The sequence below is a fragment of the Halichoerus grypus genome, chromosome 7 (assembly GCF_964656455.1).
Source record: "Halichoerus grypus chromosome 7, mHalGry1.hap1.1, whole genome shotgun sequence".
Classification (NCBI taxonomy): domain Eukaryota; kingdom Metazoa; phylum Chordata; class Mammalia; order Carnivora; family Phocidae; genus Halichoerus; species Halichoerus grypus.
Genome location: NC_135718.1, coordinates 105,699,894 through 105,727,500, shown reverse-complemented (window position 1 = coordinate 105,727,500; position 27,607 = coordinate 105,699,894).

Genomic DNA, 27,607 nt, shown 5'->3' with positions numbered 1-27,607 from the left:
CACAGTCAAGGAATTTCTAACATTTTCTTGTCCAGATTTCAGATAGCCAGTGAGAAACTAAGACTCTCTAGTCCATGAGGAACTAAATCTTGTCAACAACCATGTAAGTGACAGTCATCTTAAAAATGGATTCTATCTCAGGTGAGCTTCCAGATAAGATTGTAGTCCCAGCCAAAACCCTAATGGAAGCCTTGGGAGCGATCTCAAGGCAAAGGCATCTAGCTGACCCACGTCTGGATTCCTAACCCAGGAATATAAACTAGTGACTCCTTGTGACTTCCATTCCCCCATGCCTTTTTGAACAAGAATGTCTATACCAGCGATGCCATGCATGTCCCACAATTGTGTTTGTGTGTACCAGGAGCAAATAATTTGTCTCTTTAGCCTTACATGTTTACCAACTGAGAAGAACTGTGCTCAAGGAACTGTACTTAAGGAACTATTCCTAATGTGCCTCATTCAAACCTGGATCTGATTTAAATAATGAGATTCTAGACTTTGTTGTTGTTGTTGTTTTTTAAGATTTTATTTATTTACTTATTCATTTGAGAGAGCGAGAATGAGAGAGAGAGAGAGAGAGCACATGAGAAGGGGGAGGGTCAGAGGAAGAAGCAGACTCCCCGCCGAGCAGGGAGCCCAATGCGGGACTCATTCCCGGAACTCCAGGATCATGACCTGAGCCAAAGGCAGTCTCTTAACCAACTGAGCCACCCAGGCGCCCGAGATTCTAGACTTTGAACTGATGCTGTAATGTCATACTCTGGGGTGGGGGTGAGTGTATTTTGTACTTAAGAGAGACATGAACCCTTGGGGGGTCAGAGGGTAGACTGTGGTAGGCAGCCTCTAAGATTACCTGCAATACTTGCCTCCTAATATTTACATCCTTGTGTAATCACCTTGAGTGTGGAATGGACCAGATCACTTCCTTCTGATGGATAGACTATGACAGAAGTGATGTTATATCACTTCCAAGATTAGGTTACAAAGCGATTTTGTGCACTCTTTCTCTTGCACTCTCATGTTCTCTGATGGAAGCCAACTTCCCCATGGAGAGGCCTATAAAGCAAGGAACTTAGGGAATCCTCTGACCAACAACCAGCAAGGAAGTGAGAGCCTCTGTCCAACAACCCATGAGGAACTGACTCCTACCAACAACCACATGAGTGAGAATGGAAGCAGATCCTACTCCAGTCATGCCTTCAGATGAGACGACAGCCCTGGCTAATCACTTTGATTGGAGCCTTGTGAGAGATTAATGAGGTAGAGGTACACATCTAAGTCATTCCTAGATTTCCAACCCACAGAAACTATGAGATAATCAGTATTTCTTGTTTAAAGCTGTTAACTTTTGGGGCACCTGGGTGGCTCAGTCAGTTGAGCGTCTGACTCTTGATCTCAGCTCAGGTCTTGATCTCAGGGTCATGAATTCAAGCCCCACACTGGGCTCCATGGTGGTTGTGGGGCCTACAGAAAGAAAGGAAGGGAGGGAGGAAGAAAGGAAAGAAGGAAGGGAAGAAGGAAGGAAGAATGAGGAGGAGGGAGGGAGGGAGGAAGGAAGGTAGGTAGGAAGGAAGGAGGAAGGGGGGAGGGGAGGGGAAGGAGGGAGGGAGGAAGGAAAGGAAGAAAAGAAAAGAAAAGAAAAGAAAGAAAGAAAGAAAGAAAGAAAAAGAAAGAAAGAAAGAAAGAAAGAAAGAAAGAAAGAAAGAAAGAAAGAAAGAAAGAATTATTAAAAAAATAACTTAAAAAATTAAGCTATTAATTTTTAAGCAGTTCATTATACAGCAATAAATAACTAGGGGCACCTGAGTGTCTCAGTCGTTAAGCATCTGCCTTTGGCTCAGGTCATGATCCCAGGATTCTGGGATCGAGCCCCACATCAGGCTCCCTGTTCCGCAGGAAGCCTACTTCTCCCTCTCCCACTCCCCCTGCTTGTGTTCCTACTCTCGCTATCTCTCTCTGTCAAATAAATAAATAAAATCTTTTAAAAATAAATAAATAATTAAATAATACACTGGCCCAGCCCTGCAGCCCTGTACCTATTACTGTGGCAACACCAACTGATAGTGTCCCAGTGTCTGATTTCCAAATGCCGAAGAGGAATATTCTGATTGGCCCAGATTGGCTTGGGTGTCTCCCACTGGTACAAACTATGGCCATGCAAGGAACAAAACTGTTTACCACAATTACAGCCACAAGATTCTGGTCCTGTGAGTAGAGATCAGTGCTTAGAGAAGAGGAAGTAAGCTGGAAAAATGTCTCTCTTAAAAGGAGATCCTCATCTATTAGGAAGATGAAACCCTGGACTAAACAAAGACTATGACTGATTAACTATATGGGCCCCCTGTTGTTATCTCCTCAAAAACAAAGTCTAGGGCTCTGCCTAGTATTACTCAAAGGTAACAAGGATGTTCTGTTTCTAGAATTACTGTTTGCTAGTTGTTTTTTTTTAATCCATTAAGCTAGCTGTTGAGCAAAGTGCTGAGAAAAAATCAATTGATTGGATTCATTTGTTGACACAATAAGAAAAAGGAAGCAAGCAGGTATCACAAGAGCAAACAAATGCTCCTCTCTGATGGAAGGGAAAGAAAATCTCTAAAATGTTACTCCTCTGCAGGGCATGGCTGCTCCAGTGAATCATCTTAAAACAGATATCTTGTTATGACTGAGCAAAAAAAAGAATGTTGGAAGGAGGAGGATTATTAAGGACTAAAGATCTTTCTGAAAACAGGAACATAATGGTTGGATGGTGTCAGGAAAAGAGCTTCTCATTCCTCTCCCTTGTAGTAAAGTTTTCTACCTGCTGAAGAGTGCAAATTACCAAAATGCTGGTCCCAGAGAGCAAAAAGATAAGAAGGGAAATAGCAAAGGTAAGGACTGATGTACAAAAAGGTAGGAGGAGAAAACCTAGGAATAGATCAGAAATGGGCTTTAAGTCTAGGAACAATAGAGAATATAATCTGATGATTTATAGCATTAATTTATATCTAGGATTTTGAAAGTGAAATTTAAAAATTAGAGATAGAAGTTCAAAGAGTAGTGCTTCCAATCTGTCACCAAGGTAGAATCTGTTGAAGCCTCCTTGGCTTTGTGGCATCAGAACTTACCGAAGTTGTACAGAGAACAATTATAATCATTAGCTGCATAACCCCACCCCATCTCCCCCACCACTACCAAAACTTTTTTCCTCCAAGTCTTTGCTGCAACCCTGTTCTGTCACATTACTGGGCAATTCACAGTGATAATAGCACCATTACTAGTAATATTAGCAACAGCTACTGTTTATTGAGCCTTGATCAAGTCTTAGGCACTGAGTAATCACCTTTGGTAAATAACTTAATTCTCACAAGAATCCTAGAATGTGGGTACTATTAAGCTCTCCATTCAGTAGATGAAGAAACTCATCTTAAGCTGACAAGACTTACAAAATTTGCCCAAGGATGCACAGCTGGAAAATGAAAAACTGAAATTTAACCTAACTTCAAAGTCCATGGCCACTATGTTAGATCATCTTCCATTTCATTTATAGAGCACTTACATCACTACACTAAGAGCTCTCCTCATATTATCTCATTAGATTATCACAACAGCCTATAACGTAGGGTTGATTATCCCATTCTATGAATCTAGGTAAATGCACTGATCACCAGGCTATTGTCTGTTGACTCTCCAGCTAAAATCAACCACTATTTAAGTCACTAACATGTGCAAAGTGAATACTTAATAAAAACAAACTTTCTAGACAATGTGTTTTATGATGACCATGATTGGTGAACAAGGTACAAATATCACAGAGGGAACACTTAGTTTCATAAAATACTGAACTCGGCAAATTATTTTTCTCATTTTAGAGGTCAAAGAGGGCCCTTTCCTGCTGTATACCCACGTACATAGCCCCCAAACAGAAACCAATGGGTGTTTTCAGGCATAACAAGTCAGACGTGGTTGCTGGGGTAGGGTGGAAGATGATAACTAGCATACAGATTGTTGTGCTTATGTTGTTCTGTGTTGACATCTGATATGTCTATTCTTGTCTGTGTTTATATGTCCCATTCATCTGGTTCAACCAGACAGAGTTTTATTAATATTATTGATGGTTGCCATAACAACAAGCATGTGAATATACTTTAGCTATGATACTGTGACAAGTATTTGGTTGATCACAGTCCGTAAATTCATCAGAGGGATGATCTCCAAGGGTGAAGGGAGATGGAACAGGACATCACCAGATGGACACTTGCTTTGATCTCATTGAGGAAATTTACATAGTGATTTCTCCTGAAAAATTCCTTTCCAGAGGCTTCCTCTGGAACTTTGGATCTGTTTAACCCTTGGAGAAAATCCAGTAATTCAACCAAAGACTCTTCCTAGACCATAAATAGTATTCTGAATTTGCATTCTCCATTTCCATTACTCTCCCTCTCCCAATCATCTCAGTCCCTTCAGTATGCAGAACATTAAAAGAACAAAGTCAAATACTAGAAATTGGGTTATTTTCCATTGCTGTTTTTCAGTCTGGCTTCTTAGGTGACATTCCTTTGGACTACAGATGCTTGCTAAAATGTATGCTGGATATTGTGATGGGGGAGAATATGGGGTAAAATGATGGATATGGAAAACATATAAAACTATCTCTGCCATTAAGGAATTTGTGGTCTTGTGTAAGGGATAGGGTGACTGAAGGGGATCCTGAGGTGTGGAACTTTTAGTTTTATAAAGTCCAAGGCAAACTAAGACAAGTCAGCCCCTCCATGAAGTGAGTCTGGGAAATACATAGACCTCATTTTCCCAACTCTAAAAATGAATTTAAAATTTTAACCGTTTTGCCTTAATTTACAGTAATCCATGTTCAACAGAAGAAAAAAAAATGCATGAAATCTTTACAAAAGAGCACGGAGATGCCAGTCATACCTGATCCTAGAGCATTAGCTCCAGAGAAACAGAGAACTGGATCCCCTTGGTGAAACACCTCAACATCCATGACCTCAAAAGTTTAGCTTCTCCCTATGGGGCATGTGATCTCTTCAAGGCATTGGAGTACCATTTAACAAATTGACCCCCTGAAGGTGTCTAAGTGATTCCCAGGATGTCACTTACATACTGGAAGAATCTGGTTTGACCAATTTTGAACAACAAATCTTTTTTTTTTTTTTTAAAGATTTTATTTATTTATTTGAGACAGAGAGAATGAGAGAGAGAGAGAGCACATGAGAGGGGGGAGGGTCAGAGGGAGAAGCAGGCTCCCTGCTGAGCAGGGAGCCCGATGCGGGACTCGATCCAGGGACTCCAGGATCATGACCTGAGCCGAAGGCAGTCGCTTAACCAATTGAGCCACCCAGGCACCCTTGAACAACAAATCTTAAAACTCCCAACACACAGCTGCATGTTTAGGATGAGACATGATCAGTAAAATACTTTGATTACAAAGAGTTACAACTTAAACACAGCACAGAAAGATACTAGACTGAAGTGCTCCATTTAATGAATTGGTTGAAAAGGTAAGAGATGGTAAGGAGAACAGACAGTAAAGTCATCTTATGGTGATTTCATATCACCACCCCTCTTCCAGTAAGAGAAGAGTAGTCATTGGGCTTAGGATCATCCATTATTCATCTTCTCTAGAGAAATAAGAGTGCTATGTATAGGTTGGTACAGGGGAAGTGTGTACTCAAAGCCTCCCTCTCCGCCAATTTAGAACACACTTGGCAGAAGGAAGAAGCAGAGTCTTCTCCAGGATAGTAGCAAGAGCAACACTATCCACCCACCTTGGCTCAACTCAATCAGTAAAGAAAAAGATACTCCACCCAAAATGCTGTCAGAGCTTATGGGCTTTGTATGAATGAGGACGAGGAGACAGGTATGATACTATGAGGCTACCCAGATGATCCATTACTTTCCTTTATGTGCCCAGGAAGGCTTTGGGCATGTTATGGGTTAAACTGTGTCCCCCACAGAAAGGTATGTTGAAGTCCAAACACCTGGTACCTGTGAATGTGGAAATTAGGTTTTTCCAGATATAACCAAGTTAGGAAGAGGCCACATTGAATTAGGGTAGGCCCTAATGTAATGACTGGTATCCTTATGAGAAAAGGAAATTTGGACACAAAGACACATGACAACAACATTTGATGATAAACACAGAGATTGGAGCGATGCATCTGCAAGCCAAGGAACACCAAGAATTACTGGCAACTAACAGAAGCTAAGAGAAAGGCATGGAACAGACTCTCCCTCAAGACAGAACCTCTCTGACACCTTGATTCTGGAATTTGGGCCTCCAAAACTGTGAGAGAATAATTTCTGTCATATTAAGCCCCCCAGTTTGTAGCAATTTGTTACACAACCCTAGGACACTAATACAGAGGTCAAGGGTCTGTCCTTGGCAAAATAGTGAAGTAGGTACCTCTGGAAACTGAAATTCTTGCCTGATTTACTGTACTCACTTCATTCCATCTTGCTCACCTTCTCTCTACCCTCCCTACCTGTGCTAGGGACATAATACTAAAATTCAGATCTTCCATGGCTTCCCACAGCTTACATAAGTTAGAAGATCTACAAAGCATTGCCAGATGTGGACACTGTCCATCTTTATAGCCCTCTCTTTTGCCTCACTCATTGTCCTTATAGTCCCTTAAAATTACCCTTCTTCTTGATGTCTTGGTGATTTCACACAGATGTATTCTTTGCCACTATGAAGACTCAACTCAAATACTACCTCTCTAAGAAGCCTTCCTGAACCTCTGTACGTGAAGAATTTGTCTGATCTTTGTTCTTTGGTGTAGATTTTCAAAAACCCTTGGAATTTTCTGAGTGATACAAGTGTCTTTGTTATGCTAATGATGCCACTCATGGTAGGCCCCTAGGTAACCTCAGGACAGGGACTCCTGACCAGAAAAGGGTTGGGACTTTCAGTAGCTAGACTTCCAGGGAGGAGAGTATGAGTGGAGATTGGATTCAGTCATATGGCCAATGATTTAATCAATCATGCCTCTGTAATGAAACTCCAATAAAAACTCTGGGCACCCAAGCTCATGGAGCTTTTTGACTAGTGAATACATTGATGTGCTGGGAGGGTGATACACCCTGACTCTACCAGGACAGAGTGTGGAAGGTCTATGCTCCCTCCCAGAACTCACTCAATGCACATCCTTTATAACAAAACTGGAATCATAAGCACAGCACTTTCATGAGTTCTCTGAGTTGTTCTAGCAAATTGTCAAAACTGAGCAGGTTATGAAAACCCCCAAATTTATAGCCAGTTGGTTAGAAGAGAAGGCGACCTGGGAACCCCCAAAGTGAAGCTTGCATCAGAAGTAAGAGCAGTCTTGTGGAAGATCAATGCTTTAATTTTCAAAGTCTAACATTAACTCCAAGTGGTTAGCATCAGAACTGTACTGTAGTACATCCAGTTGGGTTTTGAAATAGAACAACCCCCTATTACTCCTCTCCACCTTTCTCCAGCTGGTTTTCGAGTCAGTATTATTTTTGCATGGCCCCAAGGAATCCTCCTCCACAATCAATCTGTATTGTTTGAGTGGGGAGAATCCCATTTCTTTAGCTCCAGATTAAGCATTTGACCCAGACCTGGCCAATATGAGGATTCCATTTCCCCTGGTTGCTTAGAATGGGCATATGATCCAAGTCAGTACAATGAGATCATCTTCACAGAAAAGCACCTTCTTTCCTTCTTTCCTAAGTGGATAATACGCAAGACCACAGCTGCCTGATCCATCCTTGCAACACTTAGGAAGAATGATGTCAACACAAAAGACATAAAAGACTGGAAAGACTTTCCTGACAGAGTTTCTGAGACCCTGAATATAGCTGTGTTTGAAACCAGAAATGCCTCCTGGACTTTCTAGTTATGTTAATCAGTGAACTCTCTTTTATTCAAGCTGGTTTGAGCTTTCTGTCACTTGCTACCAAAAGAATCCTGACAATAGTCCAAAGCACATCCGTGACTCTCATTTCTACCATCACACTCATTCCAGGTGTCAGTTTGTTTGCCTACCCAGCCACTGGACTGGGAGCTCAGGGGAAAAGTGACTATGTCTTATTCTTTCATGTCTGAAATTCCTAACTCAATGCCTAGAATGGCAGTGTCCAATACACAGTTTTTGAATGAATTTTGGGTAACTAACCACCTCTTTACAGGTGTTCATTTCCACCCCCCTGCCATCCCTTTGTCCCTCTCACATTCACCCCAGCATCATCTCATTCACATGGTAATGGAGGGGAAAAAGCACCAGTCTAAAAATTGAAAGAATTAAATTAGAGCCCTAGCTCTGCTTTGTAACCTTAGACGATTTTCTCTCTCCAGCCTCATTTGTAAAGTGACCAATATCTGAAGATCCTCCAAGAGAAAACCTCCTGTGACTCTAATATCTGCTCAATTATTCATTAAAAACTAAGGCAGTGCCTGTTAAGAGCTAAGCTGTGAGTTTTCCCTGGAATCACTGCATTTTAATAGATGATTCCTAAAGCCTCAGAAACCTGAAAGGGTAAGAGGCAAGGCTACAAAGGTAGAATGCTAAGCTACAGAGAGAAACATGTGATAGGCGTGCCCAGCCCAGTGACCTCATACATCTCATCTTCCTCGGGATTTGCTATAGAAACTACTACTGGAAAGATCTAGGACAGGACCAACTGCAGAAGATGGAATCTGACAAAGTCTATTCAATATGTGCACTACCCACTCCCAGCTTAAATCATCAGAACTAGACCACAGGGCACTGGGGTGGCTCAGTTGGTTAAGCGTCTGCCTTCGGCTCAGGTCATGATCTCGGGGTCTGGGATGGAGTCCCACGTCGGGCTCCCTGCTCAGCTGGGAGTCTGCTTCTCCCTCTTCCCCTGCCCCTCCCCCCTGCTCATGCTCTCTTTCTCTCTCTCAAATAAATAAAATCTTAAAAAAAAAAAAAAAAAAGAACTAGACCATAAACAAGAACTTGCCTAAAACCCACTGGTTGGATAAGTGGCTGAGTCCATGGCATTGACACTGTCACCCCAAGCCCCAAAGGAAAGCATCTGTTACAAGAAAAAGATGGAAGGACCCAATGAAGAAAACAGGCTAAACTATGTCTCTCAAGTCTTACCAAACAGGAGTAAGACCTAGACCAGTGTCCACTGGGAGACTGTCATAGGCCTCTAGCTTCTTATGGACAATGTCTTTTTTTTTCTGAGGGTATAAACTGAAATGTCTTTATTTTAGGCCAAATTTCCCCAAGGGAAATATAGAAGAATATCAAGAGAAGAACCTCTGAAAAGGACATATGTAATAAATCTGATGTCCCCCACCCCTACCTGCTCACCGTGTCCTCATGGAACCCTGACAGGGCATCTAGAAAGTGAGCTCTGACTGGACAGAGTCCACTTTTGTCCCAACAAACTGAGAGGCCATGCCTAGAAGAGGAGACGTCAGTGGAAGCAGAGAAAATCAGCTCCATTATTCAGGCCCTGGATTACTCCTGCTACCATCCCAGGGCTTGAGAGAGGGTGGCCATTGAAAATGGGAAAAGAAAATAGAAGAAGGGAGATGTTTCTTCAAATTATTTAGACCAGATTACTACACAATTTTCACTTTCCTTCTGAATGGACCACAAATGACACCACTCAGAGGTTCCAAGGGGTATAGCTATATAGTATAGGTCAAATGCGGGACTGCTCAAGAAGACAGTGACTTCTTAAAAATCCAGGGAGAAACTATGCTTACACCCCCCACCCCCCCGCCCCAACCCAGGCCCACCGGATGCTGCTCCATGTATCTCTAAAAACTTCAATTCCTTGGTTTAAGACCTTAATTTCTATTATAATGCATGTCCTCCCAGGGAGATAACATTTTAAGTCAGTATCAGCTACTTTATACGGTGAATGAGTTCCTATTCTTTACTAAAGTAATTTTGATGAGTAAGGAAGCCAGGAAGGAAAGAGAGGAAGGAGGAAAAGAAGTAAGAGAAACAGAGCGGTCATGAGTGAGCTTGTGCACGAAAGGGAAGGCTCAGATGACTGCCTTTATAACTTTGCAAAAGGTTGTCCTAGGAAGGTGAAATCAAAATTCTTAAATATGATCCCTTGAGAGAATGTACAGTAAGCACCCAAGAATCATCCCTCCAGAGAACCTTACAGCTCTTAGAAATAAATCCTGCCTTAGAAAAGCAGGAAGTACCCTGTCCATCTTCAAACGTCCCCAGAATATCTCTATTTCTGAACTGTCTGTTCCTCCTTCCACACAGGCATCATCTGGGATTATTCCAGAGAGAATTAAGCATTTCCCTATAAATCTCGCCTCCATGACACAGGCTATGGAAAGCTACAGGTCATCTCTCCACGTGCTTGAGCTACTCCCATAGCGTTCTTCACGCCACAGTTTTAAAGAAAGAACCTCAGGAAAGAAGCACAGTAGCAGAGTCCTTAACTGTGGGTACTGCCAACTTTCTCTTGGGTGAGAGCACCCTCTGGTGGTGAAAGTGTGATTTGTGGCCTAACTGCTCCGTCTCTGGAGGTATGCTGTCTCCTAACTGGGCTCAACCTTAAATCCTTCCAGATGGAAGCGTATTGCAGGATCTCTCTTGGTAGCATAACTACCCATCAAAATCAAAATTACAAGATCTTGGCTCAGGGCCTACTCTGTTACTGCTAGAGTGTAACTTCGGCCTAGTCACTGTCCTCCATCCCACCTCCTTTATTAAAAGTAGGAAAAGAATGCCAACATTAGGATCAAATGAAAACGCCTGCTACTCAGAAAAGTACATTAAAATAAAAGATACCATTATGGTTTATCAGATATATACATATCTCAGATCCAATAGAAAGTTCTTAATACTATATCCTTATCCTGATGGATGCTTAGTGTACGTAACCCTGACAAATCTCTTACACCAGTATTTTCCATCTGGATGCCTGCTTTTTACCTTTATCCAGTCCCCTGTTACTTAGTGACTCTGCTACTACAGCCTGGTACTGCTGCCTCCAGTTTCTCTTCCAAACCACCTTGCCAACGGCTCTCTATTAATCCCAACAGCTGTGTTCATCGAGTCACTTCCCAGCTTTGGAACCAAGGACAACTTCCCATAAGCTTGAGTATAGATCTGCAAGAGCCAGAGAGGGCATGAACAAGCAGACTTGCACAGCAGGGCCAGAGGAAGCCTGATGTTCCTCCACATTCTTCCACCTGGTATCCTTAATGCCATTGGCTTTGTGTCCTCTCCTTTTCTGCAGGCTATCAGGTAATCCCTGGTAAGGGACACGAGACTTTAATTCTTTGCCCTGGGCTACTTCTACCACCTCATTCTACTTTGCTCCTTCACATATACACTGCAGCCCACCCAAACCAATCTACCTAAATTCTCCAAACACAGTGCTTTATTATGTTTCCATGACTTTGCATGTGGGTTTCTTCTGCCTAAAGCAAATTCACCATACTTCTGGGTAATCCTCACTCATCCTCCAACACTCAACACCAGGATGAACTCCTAGAAGCCTCCATTCACTCCTCACCTCCAAAGTTGGGTTAAGGTAGATCTCCCCTTTGGACCCCCTGTGGTTGCCATCATCAGAGCACTCATCACACCGTATTGTAATTGTCTTTTACTTGTCTCTCTTCCCCTATTGCCCAGCAAAATATTTGGCATTCAACTGGCACTCAGTATAGTTTGGTGAACAGAAGATGGCTTCTCTGTTGCCAAATTCAAAGGCCACTTTTTTGTTCTAATCTTACTTGATTAGATTAGAACAGCACTGGCTGGCTGACTACTCCACTTTCTTTCCTTGGCTTTCATGACACCAAACCCCCCTGGGTTTCTCCCAGCCCTGGTTCCTCTGCTGGAATTCTACATGCTGGAGTAACCAGGGCTCTGACTTGAGCCCCCATTTTTCCCTGGGTTTATGCTCTCCCCAAGGGCGGTGGTGGGGGGCGGGGGGGCCTCTCCCAGTCTCATGGATTAAAATGCTGCCTAAACGTTGATGACTTAGAGTAGCCTGTGTCTCTAGCTTTTACCTTTATGAGCCACTCTAGACTTTCAACTACCTATTAGCTTTGGTAAATTCACATCACCTATGGATTTTAAACTCAACATGGTCAAACAGAACTCTTGATTTCCAATCTCTTATTCCCACCTTGTCTCTGACTTTCCCATTTCAGTACGTGGCCCCAGAATCCACCCAGGCATTCAAGGCAACACTCAACAAATTATCCTTAATTCTCTCTTTCCCTCACTTCTTAATCCATCACCAAACTCTATCAATCCTACCTCCAAAAGTGCCAAATCCTGTCACTCTCTCTCACTCCACTACAATGGGCTTCTTCTAAGCTTCCACCCTCTCTGCTAGACTTCTAATGGACCTCCTTCGGTCCACTCTTTCTCTCCTCCCATCAGCTTTCCACGTAGCACCCAGAGTGGATTTAAGGAGGCTGGTTAAAAGGCTGTAACAGAGATGGTGTGAATTCTGGTCACTTGATTAAGGCGGTGCCTTCCAGCAAAGTTACTTCTTATCCTTGAAACTGGAGGAGATAAATTGAGACTATGTAAAATCCCATTTCTCACCCCACTTTTACCCACTAGCTTTAGCATTTGGTAATGTATCTTATTTACATTAATTATTCCTCTGATGGTTGCCAATGGTGATTATCTAATACCATCATTCCTTCTACATTATTAGTTGACTTTCTACCCTAAGGAAGAACTTTCTCTTCTCTTCTCCCCATTTATTTATTCACTCATTCAGGTATACTGATGTGGATTCATGAGCTCCTTTTTCATTCAGTAGGTTATAATCTATAACTATCATAGTTTATTTTGATGCTCAGCTTGTTCTAGATTTGGCCTGTGAGAGCCCCTCAAGCTGGTTTCTCTGTCCTTGCCAAGCTCCCATAATTCTTGGAGCCTTTTTTTTCTTTATGACACAAGATATTCTAGGCTCATCTTGGGCTATGCCCCAGACCTAGAATCCACCATTTTTTTTTCAAGCAAAGAGTGGCATGTGGAATCCAAGATCTGGGCTCCAGATGGGCTCAACACTACTGGGGTATTGCTGTTCCCAGTCTCTTTCAGTGGACAGAACTAGAAAATATGTATACATGTACACATACATATATATATACATACAAACATATACCTGAGTGTGTATGTATGCATACACACACATGCACACACACATGCATGCATACACACATATGCACACACACTTATACACACACATATAAAATACATATATACACATTTACACTTTTTTTTATAGACCCATAATTTCATATCAATACCTTCAACTCTAACACGTGGTCCATTTCATTCTAGCTTTGTCCCTTTCCATACTTTTTTCATCTCTGACAACAAGAAATACATTCTCTCCAACTCTTGTTTTGTAGCTTACCTCCTGACACTGCCAACGTGTGGCTCCACTCCAGCCATGGCCCCAATCTCCCCTTGTACCTGCCTGCTGGCCTCTTTTGTGCTATCCTCACACACATCACCATATTTTAATTCTTTGCAAAGGGCTTACCCTTACTGGAGTGTGAGAGTATCCCCAGTACCTAATTTAATGCCTGGTGTACAGTGTGTCCCCAATAAATATTTGTTGAGTGAACAAATGAACTCATATATGCATGCTTCATAAGCAAGATCCTGAAATAAATATCAAATTTGGGAATCATGCTGGGAGAAGGAGGAGGTGGCAAATCATGGATGAATAGCACTAAGCAGGCCCTGAAGTCTAAATTCCAGGAGAGTGAGCAGCCACTATACTTTCACGGGTCCTTCTTTATGGCAAGATCATCAAAGATGACAACAACTGAGAATCTTTATATATTGGAGCAGCTAAAATAAAAAAGGATAAATGTGTTTCAGAAAGCAGGGTTTTCAAAACATGGACACCAATCTTCAGAGAGAGAACTTCTAAAGCCAATCAAGAACAATATGCAGGAGGCACCTGAGTGGCTCAGTCAGTTGGGCATCTGACTCTTGGTTTCGGCTCAGATCATGATCTCATGGGTCGTGGGATCAAGCCCTGCGTTAGGTTTCATACTCAGTGGGCAGTCTGCTCGCAGATTCTCTCCTTCTGCCCCTCCCCCCTCTCAAATTGATAAATAAATCTTTTTTAAAAAAAGAAAAGAAAAGAACTATATGCAGAGAGGATGATGAGAGGAGCTTCCCCAGGACAGAAGACATCTGGTCTGAAAAAAGTCAGAGAAAAGAAAAGAAAAAAGGGTAAAAATGAAAAAGAACAAAGAGAAAACTGAAAGTGGACTTAGTGACCAAACCAGTGAGGTCTCTCAGCCACCTCAGAAAACAAGGACACGGGGCACCAGGCTGGCTCAGTCAGTACAGCATGTGACTCTTGATCTTGGGGCTGTGAGTTCAAGGCCCACGTTGGATATAGAGACTACTTAAAAATTTGTTTCAATCTTAGAAAAAAAGAAGACAACACGGACACAAGTACATCCCATCACTGAAAGCAAAGGAACATTAATGAACAGAGGTGAAGTCAAAATTTCATGAATAATTAAAACCATGACTGGGGTGCCTGGGTGGCTCAGTAGGTTGAGTGGCTACATTCAGCTCAGGTCATGATCCCAGTCCTGGGATCGAGTCCTGCATTAGGCTACCTGCTCAGTGGGGAGTCTGCTTCTCCCTCTGCCTCACCCCCCTACTCATGCTCCATCCCTCCCTCACTCCCTCCCTCTCTCTCTCAAATAAATGAATAAATAAAATCTTAAAAAAAAAAAAAAAACCATGACTTATTGATGATAGGAACTTGGTTACCAAACAAAGTTACTTTTATCTTCTTACCAAAAGGAATGTGGAGTCATCCTTGAGGATTATACAAACTACAAGACATTTCAAGAACATATAGACAATAAGGAGTATGTTGTAGTCAAATTACAGCATACAGAAAATGCATACTCCATATGATGTCAGGCCCTCAGCTACTCTACAACTTTGAGACCACAGTATTGTGGAATCCTTGCAGGTCCCTCTAATATACCCATTTTCCAGGTCTGTGGCACACCACATTTACTGAGATTATTTGTATGCATCCAAACAATATTGGCTTTTGCGCCTCTGGATGTAACTTCTGGGTGAGAACTTTGCTTGAATATTAACCTACCTGCAAGATTTCCAAGGTACCTGGCAGAGATTTCTGCAACTCTGTAGAGTGCCAGCAATTATAAGGTACCATCAGAAAGTTGTGATCTGTTGACAATCACATTTGGATCTCAGTGGCATGCTAGAAAATGTTTAACAGCTATTTTTTGGGAGGTAGGAACACTGATTTGTAGCATTGGCCAATTTCTGGGGTGTAAATATTCCTTTCATGATCAATTTCAAGATACAATCTCAATGTCCCTGAACAAGGATTTGGGAGGAGATGCATATAATTGTCTCCTGTGAGCTGGTACAAACCAACTCGTCACCTCCAGCCTACCACTGTCTATAAACATATTTTTGTTCTTGGTTTTTCTTCATACAGTGTACTTCAAAATTTCAAAATTGTTCATGGATAACAGGAGTGATGGTTAAGTTTGTTTTCTGTTTGTTTGAGGTTTTTTTTAATTTATTTATTTATTTTAGAGAGAGTGCGAGTACACGCGAACGGGGGAGGGGAGCATATAAAAGGGTGTGAGTTTGTGCATGTGTGTGTGTCTGTGTGTGTGTTTTGGGTTTTCTCTTGCTTGTTTTATGGAATCAGGAAAGAAGTCGGACCTGAATGTGTAATAAAATCATTTTCATGTTGGCATGCTGGGATGCTGTTACCAAACTCCTGAAGAAAATAAGCATTTGAACTAAAGTAAAAAACACCTCTTATGCAGATGAATCATGAACCTTCTAATTATGACAGTAGCCCTCATTTTCACAGTGCTTTACAGTTTTCAAAGGGCTTTTAAGTGCATTGTGCCTTCTGGTGGACTTTTTTATTGAAGTGTAGTTGACATACAATATTACATTAGTTTCAGGTATATGACCTAGTGATTCAGCATTTACATTAAAGTGATGACCCGATAAACCTAGCCACCATCTATAACCATACAAAGTTGTTATATATTAACTTTATTCCCTATGTACATTGCATCCCCATGTCTTACTTACAACTAAAAATTTGTACCTTTTAATACCCTTCCCCTATTTTGCCCATCCTCCTACCCCTCTCCCCTCTGACAACTACTGTACTCTTCTCTGTATTTATGAGTCTGTTTCTGGTTTTTGTTGTTGTTGTTGATTTGTTTTGTTTTTTAGATTCCACATTTAAATGAAATAATACAGTATTTGTCTTTCTCTGACTTATTTTCCTTAGCATAATGCCCTCTAGGTCCATCCATGTTGTTGTAAATGGCAAGATCTCATTCTTTTTTTATGGCTGAGTAATATTCCAGTGTGTGTGTGTATACATATATACATATATATATTCCACAGCTCCTTTATCCATTCAACTATCAATGGCCAGTGCAAGGCTCGATCTCATGACCACAAGATCGTGACCTGAGCCAAAATCAAGAGTCCGATGCCTAACCTACTGAGCCACCCAGGTGCTCACGAGTATGCTCTTGAATCTAAGGTGCAACGTGAGATTTTATCTGGCTCCGGAAGGGCAAGTGGACTTAGACAAAGAAGAGGCAGGGGAGTACCCTGAGGCAAACTGGAGCAGAACTGTAGAAGTGAAAGCATGCAGCAGGTACATGGGTAACGGGAAGTTAAGCCACAGAGTGGACACTGAGGCTGATTTTTCAATTGACGGTGTAAATATAAAGAACAGATGTCTTCTAAGGAGTGCCTATTCCTCTACCTGATACAGCATGAAAATCTGAAGGCTGGTGTATACAATGGCCCCAAAGCTTGAAGCATCCTGGTTCCTTCATGGACTTGTGAGCAGTGACTAGCAAAATATAAACAAACTACAGAACATGTCAAAAAGTTCGGAGCTCTTCCTAATAAACAACACAGAAGGAAGGAAATATGGTAACAGCATCTAATTCTACAGTCCACTTAAGAGGAGAGAGCCCCAAGGGAAAAAAATGGGCCATGGCAGCAAAGAGGACAATGTTGTGATAACAGTGATGATGGTGGCAACAGCAGTGCACACAGAGGGTTTATGACACCGGGAATTGTGCTTTACCTATATTACTTCATTTTATCCCCACAGAAACTTCATGACATTTATTATCAGGCAGGACGTCTGGTAACCAATAATGTAAAATTGACTTGAAATCACTTAGCATCAAAGGGGATTAACCATCTGGCCGAACGAGAAAGTCCAGGGGTAGATATTCCAGGCTTCAGAAATGGCTGAATCCAAAGAACCAAATGATATTATCAGGATTCTGTCAGTGTTTTCATTTCTCAGCTCATTTTACTGACTGTTGGCTTCATTTGCAGCCAGACACTCTTGGCGTACCTGGGGAAATTGACAGCTGGAAGCTCCAAGCCTACAACTTACACTTAGAGGCTGAAAGGGAAAGAAACTTTCTCTCTTGTTCACTCCCTCCCTCTTGCTTTCCCTGCTCTCTCCCTCTCCTTTACTCCATCATGGAAGGCTCTGGATGGCCCTACTGCATCATGTGCACACACAACACTCAGACCAAATGCTCCAAGGGCCAGGCTTGAGACCTATAGCCATCCCTTTCCACCACAGGTAATGGGACTGACAGATCTGCTGGCATCTTAAGGGATAGGAGGGCAGTTCCTGGTGCATAGCAAGCTGCTAGGCAAATGCCCACTACAAGTAAACACTAACATTATCCCTCTCTGGCGATGAGAAAATTGAGACCCTGGATGGGTGAGTTTGAAACCAGGCATAGGAATAAGACTGCCCATTGTCCAACCAATGGCTGTTAAGATGAGAAGCTTTTGAAAAGGACTGGACCCGGGCGACTGGGTGGCTCAGTCGGTTAAGTGAATGCCTTCGGCTCAGGTCATGATCCCAGGGTCCTGGGATCGAGTCCCGCATCGGGCTCCCTGTTCCGCAGGAAGCCTGCTTCTCCCTCTGCCTCTCTCTGTCACTCATGAATAAATAAATAAAACCTTAAAAAAAAAAAAAAAAAAAAAAAAGGACTGGACCTGAGCCAGATAATTAATCCAGAATCCAGGAGGTAACAACTGGGGAACATATTTTTTTTTAATATTCTTAGGTGACTCTAACATGCAGCTAGTTTTAAGAACTCCTGTCCTAACCACTGTAGTAAGTTTAGTAACCTAACCCTTTAGTAAGAAAACCCAGGCTGCACACAGCACTCCTATCAGCCACCTTCATCATCCAGCATCTAAGATTGAACTGACATTTTACCTGCCCCCCCATCTTTGTGTCCTCCCACACCCCATCTTCACAGCTGCAGTCCCTCGTACCTCACCTGACACAGCAGCATTCGATAAATCATCTGTTAAACTATAGCTTCCCAGATTTTCATACAAACACTCATAAAGGGCCCAGAGGCAAAAATATCTTCATGATGTAGTCATGACAATAATGATGGGAAGGAGGAAAAAGGAAAAGGAAGAGCAATCCGTTGTCCGTATTTTCTGAGTCAAAAAAGAAACAGAAAAAATAAGGATCTCAGTAGGTAAGATTATCATGTAGCATACATTATTTTTCCACATTAACATACCCTTCAAGCCAGCTCCTCAGCGTTCATTCTGCCAGGTTCCTTTAATTATGACATCCTATTCCCCAGTTAGAGACTAATTAAGCTTGTCAGCACCTTTCTAGAATATTAACTATTTTATTCTTTAAAAAGCTAGACTTCATTAAGTCAAAATCCTTTATGGAAAAGCAGTATATTCTAATGACTTCTTGATCTCTCATTTCATTTGACTGTATCATACTAAACAATGGGTTTCTTCTGATCAAAAGTTTAAGATTAATTTTATCGCAGTCAAGCAACTGCACATTGGTTAAAAGCTTCTATTAAAGCTCTGCTAACATAATAGCTATTGGTTCTGTGTTCCTTTTGGTAATTTCTGCTTCTTTCTCACAAAACAGCTTGATGCTCTCAGACTTGCATTTTCCCGTCAGACTCCTGGGCCTGTATTTCATCTCTATTTGGGTTGTGGACATGTGTGCAGGGTAACTCTAATTTTCCCCATTTGGCTGTCTCTTTCCTAGAATCTCTCCATTTTCAGCTGCCCTGGGATTTCCTTTACACTGCACCTGCCCTGAGTCTGGACTCAACCCCAGCGTAGGCCAACCTTGTAAATGTTTATGGGACTGTCTGCAGCAGACCATGGGCGCCAACCACGAACACCTGTTGTTTCCTTGCCTTTCTCCTGACCTTCAGTGCCCACCCCCTGCTGGGCTTGGGCATTCCTTCCATCCAAAGGGTTCCTGGGGTTTGCATATCTGCATAATCATCTAATCATCAGCCTGCCAGTGGGTTTATTTCCAAAAAAATATTGGACACTAAAGTGTGTTTCAGGCAACTCAGCTGAAGCCTTAGGCTAAAGAAGCATTTCCCTAAAAGAACCCTTTCTTTGAAATTCCAAGGCTTACTGGCAGTCATAGCCCCTTTGGTCATATTTTTTCCAAGGTTCTTGTTTGTTCATTTTTATTGTCAGTAACCACTAAGGAAAAAGGAAATCTGATTAGAGTCTAGGGAAAGATTGTATGTTTCCTCCGAGGAAGAATCTAGAATTTCCTTTAGGAATCTGATGTTCATGCATTGACTGCTCCTGCTACCCCTGCAGGACTTGCTGGATCTAGGAGTCTCTTTGCTTAATGCTTCCTGGACTCAAGTATTCCCTTCATCAGACGGCTCCATGTGTCAGTAGCACTTGAATTCACTAGGCTCTGAAGGGCCCGCATGGGAACCTAATTGCTATTTGCAATACTGCTCCCACGGGAAAATGTGTTATGTGTACACATAATAAACGTGCAGCAACAGCAATGTGTCTCCTTCCCTCACCCCTCACTCAGGCCCTACCCCTAACCCTATGGAAGGTATTAGACGTCCAGAAGCAAGAGGAAACAGCAGCTCATCTGCTCACCACTCCTAACTGCACTTGTCTTCTTCGTTCAATTTTTTTTTTTTTTTGAGGGAGAGAGGGAGAAAGAAAGAGCACGTGCGCAGAGGTGGGGGGAGGGGCAGAGGGAGGAGAGAAAGCATCTTAAGCAGGCTCCACACCCAGGGCAGAGTGGGGCTCGATCTCACAACCCTGAGATCACGACCTGAGCTGAAATCAAGAGTCAGATGCTTAACCAACTGAGCCACCCAGGTGCCCCTATATTTGCAAAATTTTTAATATCTGGCTTAACAGAAGACAGGTAGATTCTCCTATCTGCTTCCACTTTGAAGCTTCTGTGATACCACATTTCACGTAATGGTGAAAATTTACACCATTCATTCACAAAATATTGAGAATGGAAAAAAGGAAAATACTAATATTATTATGAGAATAGTTTTGTCCTTATGGAGATCCTGAAAGGGACTCAAGGACCCATAGAAGTACATAGACCAGGGGCGCCTGGGTGGCTCAGTAGTTAAGTGTCTACCTTCGGCTCAGGTCATGATCCCAGGGTCCTGGGATCGAGCCCCACGTCGGGCTCCCTGCTCAGTGGGAAGCCTGTTACTCCCCCCTCCCACTGCCCCTGCTTGTGTTCTTGCTCTCGCTCTCTCTCTCCCTGTCAAATAAATAAATAAAATCTTTAAAAAAAAAAAAAGTTCATAGACCATACTTTAATGAGTACCTCTGACCCACGGTAAATCCCACCCAGCCCAGCCCTGGAGACACCACACCCCAATCTAATCTAACCCCAGGAAGATCACCACGAAATAAGAGTTTCAACAGTATTCATACAGCTGACCCTTGAACAACAGAGGGGTTAGGAGCACTGGCCCCCAGTGCAGTTGAAAATCCACATATAGTTTTTGATTCCCCAAAAACTACTAATAGCCTACCATGGACTGGAAGCCTTACCAATAACATAAACAGTCGATTAACACATATTTTGCATGTTATGTGTATTATATACTGTATTCTTACAAAGTAAGCTGGAGGGAAAAAAATGCTATTAAGAATATCATAAGAGGGGTGCCTGAGTGGCTCAGTTATTGAGCGTCTGCCTTCAGCTCTGGTCGTGATCCCAGGGTCCTGGGATCGAGCCCCGCATCGGGCTCCCTGCTCAGAGGGAAGCCTGCTTCTCCCTCTCCCACTCCCTCTGCTTGTGTTCCCTCTCGCTGTGTCTCTCTCTGTCAAATAAATAAATACAATCTTAAAAAAAAAAAAAGAATATCATAAGAGAAAATACATTTAGACTACTGGACTGTATTAATTGAAAAAATGTGTATATGTAGACATGGCTTTAAATCCTTGTGTTTTCACTTAATCAGTGAGGATGCATTTAGCAACAAGTAGCTAAAAACCAACCAAAAGTGGCTTAAGGGATAAGAATATTTATTATGTGTCATAATCATAAGAAGGATGGTGTTGGGACTGGCTGATTCAGCAGGGTCTTCCCATCCCTCCATTCTGCCATTTCCTTACGTCACCTCTGTTCTTTGCTTTCTCCCTTCATGTTTGCTTGATGACATCAAGGGCCCTCCCATCACAGCCTCACACCAGAGGCAGGGAAAGTGCAAAGTGTCCTTTTAAAAACAAGAATAAGCTTTCCAGAAGCCCCACAGTGCATATCCTCTCTTGTTTCATTGGCCAAAACTGTTTTTCATTCTCATGCCTGAACCAATTCATTGGCAAAAGAAAGAACATCACCAGGACTGAATTAGACTAAATATCACCCCTGTGGCTGAAGAGGGACACTGCTCCCATTGGTGAAAAATATTGGGGTTTTCTTTGCAAAATAAAGGAGAGAATAGCTAATGGGTGGGTGACAAATAGCATCTTCCCACCTTCTTTCTAGCCGAGTTATCTTGGAGAGGTTACTAAACGTTTCTCAGCTTCAAATTCCTTATCTACTAAGTACAAATAATAATAGTATCTACCATCCAGGTTTTTATGAGGATTAAATAGGATTGTTCATGAACAGCCACTTAGCACAGTGCCTGACACAAAATAAGTACCCAAAAAACATTAGCTATTAATGTGCCATCTAATTCTCAATAAATTTTCTAATTAGATATTTTTTCTGATATCTGAGCTGACCTTCCCCCCTCTTCTAGCAGTTAATAGCATCCTCTATAATAATCTATCACATATTGAAAGGTTTTCTTCTTTATGTTTTAATCACTGAGCTGCTTCTTTTCTACTGTCCCTTTGCCAATTATCCAACTTAAAGAGCAGAACAAAAATAGACTCAGTGCTAAATTAGCAGACTGACAAACACGGAGGATAATAGGAAAATTACTATAATTCTGGCTATAACACAGCTTACTCCATTTGCAATATCCAAGGATAATATTTGCTTTTTCACAATAAACTATTGTAGACTCGTATTTGGCTAATAGCGCACTGTGACCCTCGGGTCTTGCTCTTGTTTTCTTAGTGCCATGTATTATTTCCTTCTGGTTGAAGTGGGGCAAGTGCTTACATTATGCACCACACAAAAGACCTCTTTCTGAGAACGGCCTCAGATGCCTATGAAACAGGACATCAGAAAGAGAAATCTCTCAAATATAAAGTTTCTTCGGCATGGTATGGTAATGTTATCTTTGCAATTATATAGAACTCTCAGGAATGATGGGAATGCTACTGAATTATGTATGCATGTTATAGGTTGGTTAGAGAAGGTATTGCTAGACTATCTGTCTTATAGGAGATGAGTGAAATATACATAAATCACCTAATCCTTTCAGAGGTTTTGTGTTCTTTGGGTATTTTGTGATGATTTCTCTGAACAATTCCTCAGGATCATTTTAATATAGTCATTTTTGTAAACAAGGCTGCACAGGAAAAGAGAAAGCATGCTGGCCTGGGAAGTGGCTGAGTTAGGTTCCAGCCCTGCTTGCTCCTGGTTATCTGTGCAACCTCCAGCAATGTAGGTGTCCTTCCTGAGCCTCAGCCTCCTTACTCTCCACCCTGAACTTTGGCGCTCAGGTACTCTAAGTGGGGCTGGGCTGATATTGCTAACCCTGGTTGCATCCTGGGATTTGAAAATACCCTCACAATACTGTGTTCGTGTAGTGTCCACTCCAGTGAGGTACTTGGGTGCTCTCCAAACATGCACACCAGGTCCTACCCTTGGCAGACAGCACGTGAGCTGTGTCCGTGTGACACCCTTTTGAACCTTGGCTGTGCGGTCTGCTTTTGTGTATCAAGAGCAGTGTCTGGTGTCTACTGAAGATGTGCTTCACCTATGTGGAAGTGCAACAGTAAAAATCTGTTTAAAAAAAAAAATACTTGAAGAAGGGGCACCTGGCTCAGCTGGTTAAGCATCTGACTCTTGATTTCAGCTCAGGTCATGATCTCAGTGTTGTGAGATGGAGCCCTGCACTGGGCTCCATGCTGGGCATGGAGCCTGCTTAAAATTCTCTCTCGGGATGCCTGGGTGGCTCAGTCATTAAGCGTCTGCCTTTGCCTCAGGTCATGATCCCAGGGTCCTGGGATCAAGTCCCGCATCAGGCTCCCTGTTCGGTGGGGAGCCTGCTTCTCCCTCTCCCTCTAACCCTCCTCCCTGCTCATTCTCTCTCTCTCTCTGACAAATAAATAAAATCTTAAAAAAAAAAATTCTCTCTCTTAGGGCACCTGAGTGGCTCAGCTAGTTAAGCAACTGACTCTTGATTTTGGCTCAGGTCATGATCTCAGGGTTGTGAGGTCGAGCCCCACATTGACTTCCATGCTCAGCAGGGAGTATGCCTGAGATTTTCTCCCTCTGCCCCTACTCCTACTCATGCTTGCATTCTCTCTCTTTCTCTCTCTCAAATAAACAAATAAATCTTTTTTTAAAAAGATTCTTTTTCTCTGCCCCCACTCCCCTTTCTCTAGGGGAAAAAAAATAGCTGAAGAAAATATGTCAGTGTTTTGATGATCAAATGGCACAGGGTGCCAGAGATGGCTTAGAAACCCTCTCACCACACACATTCTTCATTTTCCATGTAAGAAAACACTGCTACAGCAGGCTGGAAATGGGAATGGGCACTGGGTCTGCTTGTCCAGGAGACAGTGGAATTTTCACTAAAACCTGCTACTTCTTCTAAATATACCACAGTGGCAATATCAGGGGTTAGGCACTCATATAAACATAAAATACAAAAATTATATTCATAAGGCTTTATACTTCTTGCTTACAAGCAACTTACACCTTTTTTTTTTTTTTTTTAAATTTTAACTCCAGTTCATTAACATACAATGTTAAATTAGTTTCGGGTATGCAATATAGTGACTCAACGACACTTTATTTCTTCTTTCATTTGAGCCTCAGCACAAAGAAAGCGGACACTTGGAAGGGTTAAGTGACTTGCACAGTGTCACTTAGCCAGTTGGTCAAGATAGCCAGCCTTGGAGGCCAACTCCTCCAACCCTGGTCTTGTATGTTTCCTGGACTTAGCCCTGCCTTCCATCAAACAAGCTGATCATCAAAGAATGAACTAGATCTTTCCACGGCCTCTGGCTGCTGAGTGATCAACCTGAAAAGGGCTGGTCTAACTGGCAATATACTCCAAGCTATTCACATGTTCTAATCTACTAATATTAACACTATAGTTAAGTTTACTTTTAGGAAACTCCTGAACAGGAAACCAACCAGAAACCAGATGTTGCAGCTGATTTTTTTTTTTTTTTTTTTTTGGTGCTCTGAAATCGTTCACTGTTACGCATTTAAGCATGTCAATGCACAATTATATGAATGGGTGGTTCACATAGTCAAATTCCTAAATAAGCTAGTTTTTGATCCAAAGGTTTTTCATCACATAATATTGATAATTTCTTATATTTACAATGAGGTGCATAGCGGTCAAGTAAGAGGACTCTAGGGGGTCACATTGCAGCTCAAATCATGCCTCTTTTACTAGCTCTGCAACCTTGTCACAGTCTCCTCATTCACATAATGGAGATAAAATTGTAGCACATTCATCGTAAAGTTAAGAGAACTAAATGTGGTAATACCTACAAAGAATGTAAAACTGTACCAAGCACACAGTAAGGACTCAATATATGTTAGGTATGATTATTATTTATATAATGGAGTGTCACATTATCCTCATTTTATAAACAAGGATACAGAGACACAGAAAAGTTAGTGATTTTCCTAAAGCTACAATGTCTTAAGCGGCCTTACGGGAATTTATTTACTAAAACCTTATTAAAGGTTAATTGGTGTCAGGCTGAGAGCAAACACAAGAGTAGGAATCACAGGCTAGCTGCGTGGGAGGGGCTCTCTGAAGGGCCATGGGAGACAGCACTGAGCTGAATTTTGCCAACTTCACACTCTTACTATATTTAGTGAGTGACTAGTCCATGCCATCCTGCCTACCTCAAGTGGTTTGGCTTTCCCTCAAAGTGTGACAACAGCAGAAGAACCAGATCAAATAGAAAGACACATTTTAGGTCACTTATTAAGACAGCCAGCCTCTAAGCAGAAGGCCTGCAGCATCTAGGTCTATTCCATGTGACATAATCAATCTGTTTAAATTGGAGAGCTATCAGTTATGTGGACACAACCTTCTTTCCTTATGAGGTCTATAAGTTAGGAATACTCACTGCTGATAGTAAGTAAAAAAAAAAAAAAATCAACTAAATTATCTATGGTGGTGGTGGTGGTCTTTTAATTTCCAATCTATCTTGGATTAGTCGATAACTTGTTCAATGAGACAAATCTGCTGGCACTGGTTTAAAACAGTATCAAAGTCCTGTAGAGGCATCTAAACCCTTATTCTCAATTTCTGTTCTTATCTCTTCACAGAGAGGTAAGAGTGTGTGGACTGGCACATATTTCTCACATTATGCATAGTATTGCATAAATATAAGGACATTTATTGTCAACTTCATGAGAAATTCATAAGTGGTCCCAGGGTTAACTTCAAGGCTCCATGTCATTAAAAAAAGACCCAGATTTTTTTTTATTACCCCATTTTGCCATCCACAGGAAATTGGTTTCTATCCTCAAGCTTGTAATCTCATGGCCACAAGCTTCCAGAGCCCCAGATATCACCTCCTCACTCAACATTCTCCAAAGCAGGAAGGGAAGAATGAGGGCAAATGGATTTTCTCCTCAGATGGCTCTGTCTTCACTCAGAGAGGAGTATCTTGTCTAGAAGCTCCCTCAAAGATCCGCTGACTCATCCAAAACTGTCTCTATACCAAATACGCAAAGGAGAATGGGATGGCTATGGCTGAATGAGGCCAAGGGAGATCCAGTGCCTTGGGTTCAACAGCCACCTGTACAAAATCAGAGGCTTCAACAAGAAAACACAAGGAATGGATGGATGTTAGGCAAGAAAGGAAGAGTCTGCCACAGAAGTCTTAGCTCTTCCCAGACCACATGAGGCTAAAAAAGCCTACCCTCAGGGAAAATGTGGCATTCTACAAGGAGTATAAAGGATACACACTCAAATTCTGTAATATTATACACACTTCTTTTTTTTTAAAAAAGATTTTAGGGGCGCCTGGGTGGCTCAGTTGGTTAAGCAACTGCCTTCAGCTCAGGTCATGATTCTGGAGTCCCGGGATCGAGTCCTACATCGGGCTCCCTGCTCAGCGGGGAGTCTGCTTCTCCCTCTGACCCTCCCCCTCTCATGCTCTCTGTCTCCCATTCTCTCTCAGATAAATAAATAAAACCTTTAAAAAAAAATTAAAAATAAATAAATAAAAATTTTAAAAAGATTTTATTTATTTGAGAGAGAGAAAGAGAAAAAGCACAAGCAGGGGGAGGGGCAGAGAGAGAAGCAAGCTCCCTGCTGAGCAGAGAGCTTGACGGGGGGCTTGATCCCAGGACCCCGAGATCATAACCAGAGGCAAAGGCAGACACTCAACCAACTGAGCCCCCCAGGCACCCCAATATTATACAGATTTCTAATCCACTAGAAACTTCTGGAATTCAGAAAGGACCAGAAGATAGATCTCCCATTCATGACCTCCTGAGCAGGGTTTTTAACCTCACAAGCCTCCTTTTCCTTGTTTGTAAAACAGGTTTATAATAGGACTTTCCTCAGGGGTGTGTTCTGAGGATTTTAAAAGTTCATAGCAAGCCCTTAGAATGGGTCTTGGCTGTCCATCAACAGATGAATGGATAAAGAAGATGTGGTATATATATACAATGGAATATTATGCAGCCATCAAAAGGAATGAGATCTTGCCATTTGCAACGACGTGGATGGAACTGGAGGGTATTATGCTGAGCGAAATAAGTCAAACAGAGAAAGACATGTATCATATGACCTCACTGATATGAGGAATTCTTAATCTCAGGAAACAAACTGAGGGTTGCTGGAGTGGGGGGTGGGGTGGGAGGGATGGGGTGACTGGGTGATGGACAATGGGGAGGGTAGGTGCTCTGGTAAGCGCTGTGAATTGTGCAAGACTGTTGAATCTCAGATCTGTACCTCTGAAACAAATAATGCAATATATGTTAAGAAAGAAAAAAAAAAGAAGAAGAATGTAGCAGGAGGGGAAAAATGAAGGGGGGGAAATCGGAGGGGTAGACAAACCATGAGAGACGATGGACTCTGAAAAACAAACTGAGGGTTCTAGAGGGGAGGGGGGTGGGAGGATGGGTTAGCCTGGTGATGGGTATTGAGGAGGGC